General features: G+C 41.7%; 1 pseudogene; it reads left to right on the top strand.

Annotated features, from left to right (window-relative positions):
* Positions 1–535: 535 nt before the first annotated feature.
* LOC118007409 lies at positions 536–2,650 on the top strand (annotated as a pseudogene).
* Positions 2,651–11,599: the final 8,949 nt, after the last annotated feature.

Here is an 11,599-nt window from a genome sequence, read left to right as displayed (position 1 = left end):
ATATGTACCATATTCTGTCATTTGTATCTTAAAAAGAGCTATACATATTATATATTTGTCCAGGTATACAAAAGTCTGGAAGGATACACAAGACCCTGATAACAATGGCTGCTTCTGGAGAAGGGAAAAAGGAGACCAGGCTGGATGGGGGACGTACTGGTCTGAATTCTGTATATGCCATATGCATATATAATCTATTCAAAATTTTAAAAAGTAAAAATGTTTGCCACATATACAAATTGTGGCCAGTAAACATTTCATAAATTTTATTCACTTCAGAATGTTTGGAAATAAAGCCAATGAACAGTGGGTATTATCTATATTGGGATTAAAAGTGAGAGCACAGATACCACTGAGGCTAATGATATCTCAGGGTCAACAACCTCAACTTCGTCTGGGCTAAAGGTTGCCCATCTCAAACCCCAAATTGTGGAACAGCATCCACCTGTCCCATAAAACTGGCGTGCCTGGCCAGCACTCCCCAAGCACCCAGTTCAGATCTCTGAAGCTGTCAGTGACTTTGAGGACACAGAGAACTGTTAATAATTATTCCATCCTAAGGAGCAAGAAATGGTCTCCTGCCCACCCCAAAAAGTCTGTGGGAGGGTTTCTGTGATTCTTTTGTGAGAAGTTGAGAAAGAGCCAAGCGACATTACGAGGCCAGGAGATGTTATAACAAAATAGTTTTGTTTATCTGGGTAGAAGATTGGGTCTATTAACCACAGCCATTTAACACCCACTGAGTGAGATTCAAAATACTTTCAGCTGAATTATTTAAGATGCTCCCAGCAGCATAAACAGAGTACCCCAACTAAAAGAAGCTCAAACAGTGAGGACATTCATTATTTCACATAACAAGAAGTCTGGTGAAAAGAATTCCAGAGCTGCCTCAGTCAGAAGTTCAACAATGGCAGAGTTCTGGCTCAATCTCTCTGACTTACTTAAGACTTTTCCTTCATGGCGACAAAATGACTGTTGCTGTTCCCAGCACATACCTTCACGTGAGATTAGTGAAGGCACGAAGCATGAAGGACTTCCACATTGCTTGCTCTTGTGCTTTCTCTCACTTGCTCGAGTACTGGTTCTTCTGTTTGTAATCAGGGAGGAAAATCTTTCCCAGAGCCCCCAGAAGATTTCTCCACCATATGCAGTTGGTCAGAAGTGTGTGACATGCCCACCTCCTAACCAATCTTTAGCAAGGGGTAACAGGATTATCACGCTTGTCTTAACCAATCACAGTTCACCCCCGGGGGAGGATGGAGGATGGGGTGAAAAGGGTTGCCCCTTACTTGTTTGTCTGAAATTCAGTTTTAACTGGCTGTCCTATATTTTTATTTGAGATTCTGGCAATGCTGCTGGGTGACACCCTCATCTTTCCTGAGTCTGTTGCCAGACCATACTTAACAAAATCAGTGTTCCATTAGCAAGAATAAGACAGTGGTGCCTAAAAGTAGCAATCAACCGTCTGCCTCTTTGCTTTACAAGATTTCCTTCAACTTCTGTTCAAGAAAATCCTGGCTCCCTTTGGCTCTCTGCCCCTCCCTATTTGACAACAGCTGTGTCCCTGAGACATGATGGTGAAGGCCCAACTAAATGGCTTTGGCTACTTTGGGTGCCTGGTCACCAAGGCTGCTTTTAACTCTAGCAAAGTGAATATTGTCTCCATCAATAACACCTTCATTGACCTCGATACATGGTCTATATGGTCCAGTATAATTCCACCCATGGCAAGTTCAAGGACACAGTCCAGGCTGAGAATGGGAAGCTTGTCATTAATGGAAAGCCCATCTCCATCTTCCTGGAGGGAGATCTCACTAACATCAAACAAAATGAGGTCTGTGCTGAACTTACCGTGAAATCCACTGGTATCCTCACTATCCTGAAGAAGGCTGGGGCTCGCTTGAAGGGTAGAGCCAAAAGGGTCATCATCTTTGCCTCTTCTGCTTGTGATGGGCATGAACCATGAAAAAGAAGTATGACAACTTTCTCAAGATTGTCAGCAATGCCTTTTGCACCACCAACTGCTTGGTCCCCTGGCCAAGGTTGTCCATAACAACTTTGGCATCATGGAGGGACTCATGACCACAGTACATTCCATCACTGCCACCCAGAAAACTGTAGAAGGCCCTTCTGAGAAGGTAAGTGGTGATGGCTGAGGAGCTGTCCACAACATTGTCCTTGTTTCCACCAGTATTGCCAAGGCTGAGGGCAAGGTCATCCCTGAGCTGAAATGGGAAAGCTCACTGGCATGGCTTTCCCCAACCTTGTGGGTGTTGGTCATGGACTTGACCTGCCATTTGGAGAAAGCTGCCAAATATGACAACATCAAAAAGGTGGTGAAGTGGGCAGCAGAGGGCCCCCTCAAGGGCATCCTGGGCTGTGCTGAGGACCAGGTTGTCTCCTGCAGCTTTAACAGTGACATGTACTCTTCCACCTTCGATGCTAGGGCTGACATTGCCCTCCGTGACCACTTTGTCAAGCTCGTTTCCTGTGATGAAAATGAATTTGTCTATAGCATCAGGGTGATGGACCTTGTGGTCCACATGGCCTCCCAGGAATAAGAGCCCCAGGAACACCAGCCCCAGGGAGAGCAGGAGAGGCTCAGGTGCTGGGGAGTCCTTGCCCCAGATAGACCTCCTGATATACTGAAAATCTCTTACCTTCCACACAGTTTCCATCCCAGACCCCTGAAGAAGGAGAGGCATTTAGGGAGCCCTACCTTGTTGTGGACCATCAATAAAGTACACTGTACACCCTCACACACAAAAGAAAAAGTCCTGGTTTACACGGCCCAGGGTTTTCACATAGCACAAAGGTGCCCAGTTGTGTGTGTGTGTGTGCGTGTGTGTGAGCTGGCAAAAATGAACAGTGACAGAATTGTTTTTTGTTTTTTGTTTTTTAAGATTTTATTCATTTATTTGCTAGAGAGAGAGAGCATAGGCGAGAGAGTGAGCGAGAGTAAAAGCAGGGGGAGCTGCAGGGAGAGGGAGAAGCAGGCTCCCTGCTGAGCAAGCAGTAGGATGTGGGACTTGATCCCAGGGTCCTGGGATCATGACCTGAGCTGAAGGCAGCCGCTTAACCAACTGAGCCACCCAGGCGTCCCCAGTGACAGAATTGTTAAAAGTAAGATGTGTGTAGAGCATGTTACAACCTGTAATTTACATTTGTATGAGCCAAAGTTTTAAATGCCACTACCTAGTGTTCTTTAGCTTTGCTGCACGGCCTCTAAAGGAGGGGTAAACAACCGCCCAGCTGCTCCCTGAGACCTTGGATTTTTCCTGATGTGGAAGATTTGAGTATTACTGCCTTTTCAAAGATCACTTGGGATTGAAGAGCATGGTGCCATAGAAATGATGAGAGAGAACAGGAATGTTTCCTATGGGAGTCAAAGCTGTTTCAACACTATTTTTATGCATTTATGTAAGGGGATGATTATGATGTAAGTAATGAGAAGGCATTTCTGGGTCCCGATTACAAGTGGGACTGCTGGGGTGTTACTCATAGACATACACAAACCTACAACTCCTTTGCTGAGTCACCAGCTTACCACTGTTAGGGGGCTGCCCCTGTTCACACAGCTCCAAGTAAAACCGTGGGTTTGTCATACTCCCATGAGCTCTGGCCCATAGCCTAGGCAGCTGTTGGAAATTCTCGCTATTAGACTAGATGACTCTTTTAAATGAGTCCCCTCTGGGAGATAAAAATCAGATGGCTTGAGTGGATATACTTACTGGGGTCATGTCTGATAAACACTTATGTTTTCCAAGGTTGACCAGCGATAAACTTTATATATATTCATGAGAAAATAGTATCCGTTTCCTAAAGTTTATTTATTTATTTATTTTAAAGATTTTATTTATTTATTTGAGAGAGAGAGAATGAGAGAGAGCGAGTACATGAGAGGGGGGAGGGTCAGAGGGAGAAGCAGACTCCCTGCCGAGCAGGGAGCCCGATGTGGGACTCGATCCAGGGACTCCAGGATCATGACCTGAGCCGAAGGCAGTGGCTTAACCAACTGAGCCACCCAGGCACCCCTAAAGTATATTTATGTTGTAGACTTGATTAAAGAAGAGCTGTATCAGCTAACATGAAAGACTGAATAGGTATTTATCTGTTCCCTCCCAAATCCTCACTATAATAACAGTAAAAAATAAATAAATACAAAGACCATAAACCCATAGGGTTAAAGAGAAGAGAGAAGATGACAGGAGTTAAGACATGTCAACACAAGGCGCCTGGGGGGCTCGCTCAGTTAAGCGTCTGCCTTCTGCTCAGGTCAGGATCCAAGGGTTGAGCCTGCTTCTCCCTCTCCCTCTGCCTGCCACTCCCCCTGCTTGTGGGCTCTCTCTCTCCCTCCGTCAAATAAATAAATAAAATCTTAAAAAAAGCAAGAAAGAAATGTCCACACAATTCTGGAAAATGAAAGCAGATGGAGGATAATAGAAGTGATTGAGTGCAATGGAGAAGCTTAAGCCTGAGGGAGGGGTGCTGCAGGTAGAGGTGGGGAGTGGAGGGCACACCAATAAAGAGCAAGTTGATTGGCCCAGCAGAACACCGCAGAGGGTCAGGAAGCGGAAGCGCCGTGAATCTCTGGCAACCGCTGATTGGTTCTTTGCCCCTGCACTTTCGCCTGTCCAGGATGTTACATAAATGGAATGCAGCATATGTAAGTCTTTCGAATCTGGCTTCTTTCATTTAGCGTAATGTGTTTGAGAGTCATTCGTGCCGATGTAGCATCAGTTCTGTTTTTCCTTTTAATGGCTAACTAGCAATCTATTTTATAGGTGTGCCACAATTTTTTGGATTGTTTCCAGGTTTGGGTGATGACAGATAATGCTACTGTAAACATTTGTGTGGTGTTTTTTGTTTTTCAGTTATTCTCTAAACACAGGCTTTTGTTTCACTTGGGCAAATAACATGCGGTGAGATTCCTGGGTCATGTGGTAGGCGTATGTTTAAGTTTGTAAGAAACTTCCGAACTCTTTTCCAGAGTGGTTGCACCATTTTGCACTCTCATCAGCAATATATGAGACTTTTGGTCCCTCTGCATTCTTGGCAGCACTTCATATATGGTCATTTGTGTTTTATTTATTTGTTTATTTTTAATTTTAGCCATTCTAGCAGATGTGTGGTGGTATCTTACTGTACGCGCGCGTGTGTGTGTGTTTTAAGTATACAGTTCAGTGGTTTTTAGTATAGTCATGAAGTTTTACAACCACCACCAGTATCTCATTCCACAACATTTCCATCAGCCTCTGCTTGCACTGAATTGCCCCCGAAATTCATGTTGAAGTCCCCTACTCCCCAATTTGAAGGTATTTGGAGATGGGTCTTTGGGAGGTAATTCGAGATAGATGACGTGATGAGATTTGAGGCTCTCATGATGGGATTAGTGCACTTAGAAGAAGAGGAGGAGAGATCTCTCTGCACGCACACACCAAGAAAATGTCACGTAAACACACAACAAGGCTGTCTACAAGCCAAGAGAGAAGCCTCAGAATAAAACCTACTTTGCCAGCACCTTGACCTTAGACTCCCCAGCCTCCAGAAGTGTGAAAAATAAATTTCTGTTATTATTTTATTTTTTTAAAAGATTTTATTTATTTATTTGTCACAGAGAGGGAGAGAGAGAGAGAACATGCGCACAAGCAGAGGGAGCTGCAGGCAGAGGGAGAAGCAGGCTCCCTGCTGACCAAGGAGCCCGACATGGGACTCGATCCCAGGACCCCAGGATCATGACCTAAGCCAAGGGCAGATACTTAACCAGCTGAGCCACCCAGGTATCCCTAAATTTCTGTTGTTTAAGCCACCCAGTGTATAGTATTTTGTTACGGCAGCTGCAGTTGATTAAGATACCCCACAAGAGAAACCCTGTACCTGTTGACCCCTTCTACCCTCATCCTCTGACAATAACTAATCTACTTTTTGTCTCTATGGGTTTGCCTATGCTGGACAATCGTATAAATGGGATCAAATCATGCAACACGTGGCCTTTTGTGTCTGGCTTCATTCACCTAGCATGATGTTTTCAAGGTTTATCCATGTTGTAGCATGCATTAATAGTTCATTCCTTTTCATTCCACAATATTCCATTGTATGGATATACAACACTTTGCTCATCCATTCATCACTCAAATATTTAGGTTATTTCTACATTTGGGCTAGTATGAATAATGCTGCTATGAATATTTGTGGACAAGTTTTTGTGTGAACGTGCTTTCAGTTCTCTTGGCTATATACCCAGGAGTAGAATTGCTGGATCATGTGGTAATTCTATGTTTAAGTTTTTGAGGAACTGCCAAACTGTTTTTCACAGCAGCTGTGCCATTTTACATTCCCACCAGTGGTGGACTGGAGTTCCAATGTTTCCACATCCTCATCAGCACCTGTTGTTGTCTGTATTTTTTGTTATAGCCATCTCAGTGGGTATGAAATGGTATACCATTATGATTTTGATTTGCAGTTTCCTAATGACTAATGATTTTGAGCATTTTTTCATGTACTTATTTGGCATCCATATAGCTTCTTTGGTGAAGTGTCAGTTCAAATCTTTGCCCCTTTTTATTTATTTATTTATTTTATTTATTTTTTTTAAAGATTTTATTTATTTATTTTGAGAGAGAGAGAATGAGAGACAGAGAGCATGAGAGGGAGGAGGGTCAGAGGGAGAAGCAGACTCCCTGCCGAGCAGGGAGCCCGACGCGGGACTCGATCCCGGGACTCCAGGATCATGACCTGAGCCGAAGGCAGTCGCTTAACCAACTGAGCCACCCAGGCGCCCTCTTTGCCCCTTTTTAAAAAAATATTTAATTCCAGTATAGCTAACATACAGCGTTAGTTTCAGGTGTACAATATAGTGATTCAACAATTCTTTACATTGCTCAGTGCTCATCATAAGTGTACTCTTAATTCCCTTTACCTATTTTACCATTTGACCCATCTCCCCACCACCCTCCCCTTTGGTAACCATCAATTTGTACTCCATAATTAAGAGTCTGGTTTTTTATTTGTCTCCTTTTTTCTTTGTTCGTTTTCTTTCTTAAATTCCACACATGAGTGAAATCATATGGTATTCGTCTTTCTTTGACTGATTTCACTTAGCCTTATACTTTCTAGAGCCATCTATGTTGTAAATGGCAAGACTTCACTATTTTTTATGGCTGAGTAACATTCCATTGTATATATATACCACATTTTAAAAAAATTTTCTTTATTTATTCATAAGAGACAGAGAGAGAGGAAGGCAGAGGCAGAGGGAGAAACAGGCTCCCCACGGAGCAGGGAGCCCAATGTGGGAATCAATCCCAGGACCCTGGGATCATGACCTGAACTGAAGGCAGATGCTTAACTGACTGAGCCACCCAGGCGCCAACATCTTCTTAATCCATTCATCTGTGATGGACACTTGGGCTGCTTCCATAATATGGCTATTGTAAATAATGCAATAAACATAGGGGTGCATATATTTTTCCAAATTAATGTTTTTGTATTCTTTGGGTAAATACTCAGTAGTGGAATTACTGGATCATATGTAATTCTATTTTTAATTTTTTGAGGAACCTCCATACTGTTTTCCACAGTGGATGCACCAGTTCTCATTCCCACCAACAGTGCACAAGGGTTCCTTTTCTCCACATCCTCACCAACACTTGTTTACTTGTTTCCTGTGTTTTTTATGTTAGTTGTTCTGACCGGTGTGAGGTGATATCTCATTGTGGTCTTGATTTGCATCTCCCTGATGATGAGTGATGTTGAGCATCTTTTCATATGTCTGTTGGCCATCTGTATGTCTTCTTTGGAGAAATGTCTATCCATGACTTCTGCCCATTTTTTTTTTTTAAGTAGGCTCCAGACCCCGTGTGGAGTCCAATGCAGGGCTTGAACTCACAATCCTGAGATCAAGTCCTGAGCTGAGAGCAAGAGTCAGACGCTTAACTGACTGCTGAGTCACCCAGGCACCCCTTCTGCCCATTTTTAATTGGATTATTTGGGGTTTTTTCATGTTGAGTTGTGTAAGTTCTTTTTTTTTTTTTAAAGATTTATTTATTTATTTGAGAGAGCGAGAATGAGAGAGAGTACATGAGAGGGGGGAGGGTCAGAGGGAGAAGCAGGCTCCCCGCTGAGCAGGGAGCCCGATGCGGGACTCGATCCCGGGACTCCAGGATCATGACCTGAGCCGAAGGCAGTTGCCCAACCAACTGAGCCACCCAGGTGCCCGAGTTGTGTAAGTTCTTTATGTATTTTGGATACTAACCATTTATTGGATATGTCATTTGCAAATATCTTTTCCTATTCAGTAGGTTGTCTCTTAGGTTTGTTGATTGTTTCCTTTGCTGTGCAGAAGCTTTTTATTTTCATGTAGTCCCAGTAGTTTATTTTTGCTTTTGTTTCCCTGATCTCAGGAGACATATCTGGAAAAATGTTGCTACAGCTGATGTCAGAGAACTTACTGACTGTGCTCTCTTCTAGTATTTTTATAGTTTCAAATCTTTGGCATTTTTAAAAAATTGGTTTCCTTTCATTTCATTCTAAGAGTTCTTCATGTATCTTGGATACAAGTCCTTTTTCTGATATGTGATTTATAAATATTTTCTTCCCATCTATGAATTGTCTTTTCATTCTCTTAAGAGTATTCTTCACAGAGTCAGTTTTAAGTCTTGATGAAATCCCATTTGTCAGGTTTTTCTTTTCTGGATTATGCTTTTGGTGTCATTTCTTAGAATCTTTGCCTAACTCCAAGTTACAAAGATTCCCTCCTGTGTTTTCTTTTAAAGTTTTTATACTTTTAGATTTTATATTTAAATTTATGATCCATTCTGAGTTAAATTTGTATACAATGTGAAGTATGTGTTGTGGCTCATTTTGCTTTGCCAATGGGCATCCAGTTATTCCACCACCATTTGTTCAAAAGACAGTCATTTCTCCATTGAATTGCCATTGCACTTTTGTGAAAAATCAATTGTGTGGGGGCACCTGGGTGGCTTGGTCAGTTAAGCATCTGACTCTTGATCTCAGCTCAGGTCTTGATCTCAGGGTTGTGAGTTCAAGCTCCTTGTTGAGCTCCACACTGGGCATGGAGCCTCCTTTAAAAAAAAATCCATTGTGTGGGTCTATTTTTGAACTCTGTGCTCTGTTCCATTGACCTATGTGCCTATCCTTTAACCTAATACCACACTGTTTCTGGTTTTGATATTAAGGTAATTGCATTTGGACAGAAAGTTTTTTCCCCCCAAATTCATATGTTGAAATACTAACCCCCAGTGTGGTGGTATTAGGAGGTAGGGCCTTTGGGAGGTAATTAGTCATGAAGGTGAAGCCTTCTTGAACGATATTAGGGCCCTTATGAAAGGGATCCCAAAGAGCTCTCTTGCACTGTTTCTACCATATGAGGATACAATGAGAAAACAGCAGTCTGTAACCCAGAAGAGGGCCTTAACCAGAATTCTAACCATGCTGGTACCCTGATCTTGGACTTCCAGCCTCAATAACTGTGAAAAATAAATTTCTGTAGTTTATAAGCCACCCAGTTTATGCTACTTCATTATAGCACCCTGACCTAAGACAGAAATGTTGGTCTCATAAGTGACTTGGGATGTGTTTCCTTCTCTTCTATTTTCTGCAGGAGATTATGTCAAATTGGCATTATTACTTATTTAAATATTTGGTAGAATTTGCCAGCTAAACCATCTGAGCCTGAAGTTTTCTTTGTTGGAGGGCTTTTCACAATGAACTCAATTTCTTTGATAGATATGGGACTATTCAGCTATTGTCTCTTCTTGAATGGGTTTTGGTAATTTGTATCTTTTAACAGCAAATCAGCCCATTTCATCTAAGTTGTCAAATTTATGGGCATAGAGGATTTTGTTTATTTGGTTGGTTTTGGTTTTTTGGTTTTTGGTGTTTTTTTCTGATACACTTTGGTTTTTTTGGTTTTTGGGTTTTTTTCTGGTAACACTTTATGTCTGTAGGATCTGTAGAGTCTGTAGTGATATTTCCTTTTTATTCCTATATGGATAATTTGTGTCTTCTTTTTTCAGTCTGGCTAGAGGTTTATCAATTTTATTATTCTTCCCAAAGAACTGGCTTTTAGTTTTATTGATTTTTCTCTGTTGTTTTCTTGTTTTCAGTTGTATTGATTTCTGCTCTTATCTTTATCTTTATTTTCTTTTGCATGCTTTCAGTTGAATTTGTTCTTATTTTTTAATTTTTAAAAAAATTTTCTTGGGGCGCCTGGGTGGCTCAGTCGTTGAGCGTCCGCCTTCGGCTCAGGTCATGATCCCAGGGTCCTGGAATCGAGCCCCGCATGGGCTCCCTGCTCAGCGGGAGGCCTGCTTCTCCCTCTTCCATTCCCCCTGCTTGTGTTCCCTCTCTCACTGTGTCTCTCTCTGTCAAATAAATAAATAAAATCTTAAAAAAAAATTTCTTAAGGTGGGAGCTTAGATGATTGATTTTAGATAATTTTTTCTAATAAAAACTTCTCACGGGGCGCCTGGGTGGCTCAGTCGTTAAGCGTCTGCCTTCGGCTCAGGTCATGATCCCAGGGTCCTGGGATCGAGCCCTGCATCGGGCTCCCTGCTCAGCAATGAGCCTGCTTCTCTCTCTCCCACTCCCCCTGCTTGTGTTCCCTCTCTCGCTGTGTCTCTCTCTGTCAAATAAATAAAATCTTTAAAAACAAAACAAAACTTTTCATGCTATAAGTTTCCCTCTGAGCACTGCTTTATCTGCATTTCACAAGTTTTAATAGGCTGTATTTTCATTTTAGTTTAGCTCAAATATTTTCTCTAATTTCACTGAAGACTTCTTCCTTGATCCATGGGTTGCTTAGAAGTGTGTTGTTTAATATCCAATTATCTGGGAATTATCCAGATATCTTTCTGTTATTGTTTTTAATCTAATTCTTTTGAGGTTATAGAATATACCTTATGTGATTTTAATTCTTAATAATTTGTTAAGATTTATTTTATGGCCCAGAATATGGTCTACCTTTTTGGATGTGAATGTTTCATGTGCACTTGAAAAGAAAGACTTCCTGCTGTTCTTGTTCTATAAATGTTAATTCCATCGAATTGGTTGATGGTGTTGTTCAGAGCTTCTTTGTGCTTACTGATTTTCTGTCTACTTGTTCTATTAGCTACACAGAGAAAAGTGTGGAAATCTCCAACTATAATTGTGGATTTGTCAGTTTCTCCTTTTGTGTCTATCAGTTTTTAATTCATGTGTTTTAAAACTTTGTTATTAGGTGAATACACATTTAGGATTATTATTTCTTCCTTGCCAATTGGCTCTCTTATCATTATAAAATGTTCCTCTTTATCTCTGGTTCTTTTATTGTTCTTTTTTTTTTTAAAGATTTGATTTATTTATTTGACAGAGAGAGAGACAGCGAGAGAGGGAACACAAGCAGGGGGAATGGGAGAGGGAGAAGCAGGCTTCCCGCGGAGCCAGATGCAGGGCTCCATCCCAGGACTCTGGGATCATGACCTGAGTGAAGGCAGATGCCTAACGACTGAGCTACTAGGCACCCCTGGTTTTATTGTTCTGAAGTCTACTTTGTCTGGTATTAACAAAGCCACCTAGCTTTCTTTTTTTCCAATTTTTT

Source organism: Mirounga leonina, unplaced genomic scaffold, assembly GCF_011800145.1.
Source record: "Mirounga leonina isolate KUSES-001 unplaced genomic scaffold, KU_Mleo_1.0 Mir_125, whole genome shotgun sequence".
Classification (NCBI taxonomy): domain Eukaryota; kingdom Metazoa; phylum Chordata; class Mammalia; order Carnivora; family Phocidae; genus Mirounga; species Mirounga leonina.
This window is presented reverse-complemented; position numbering and strand designations above follow the sequence as displayed.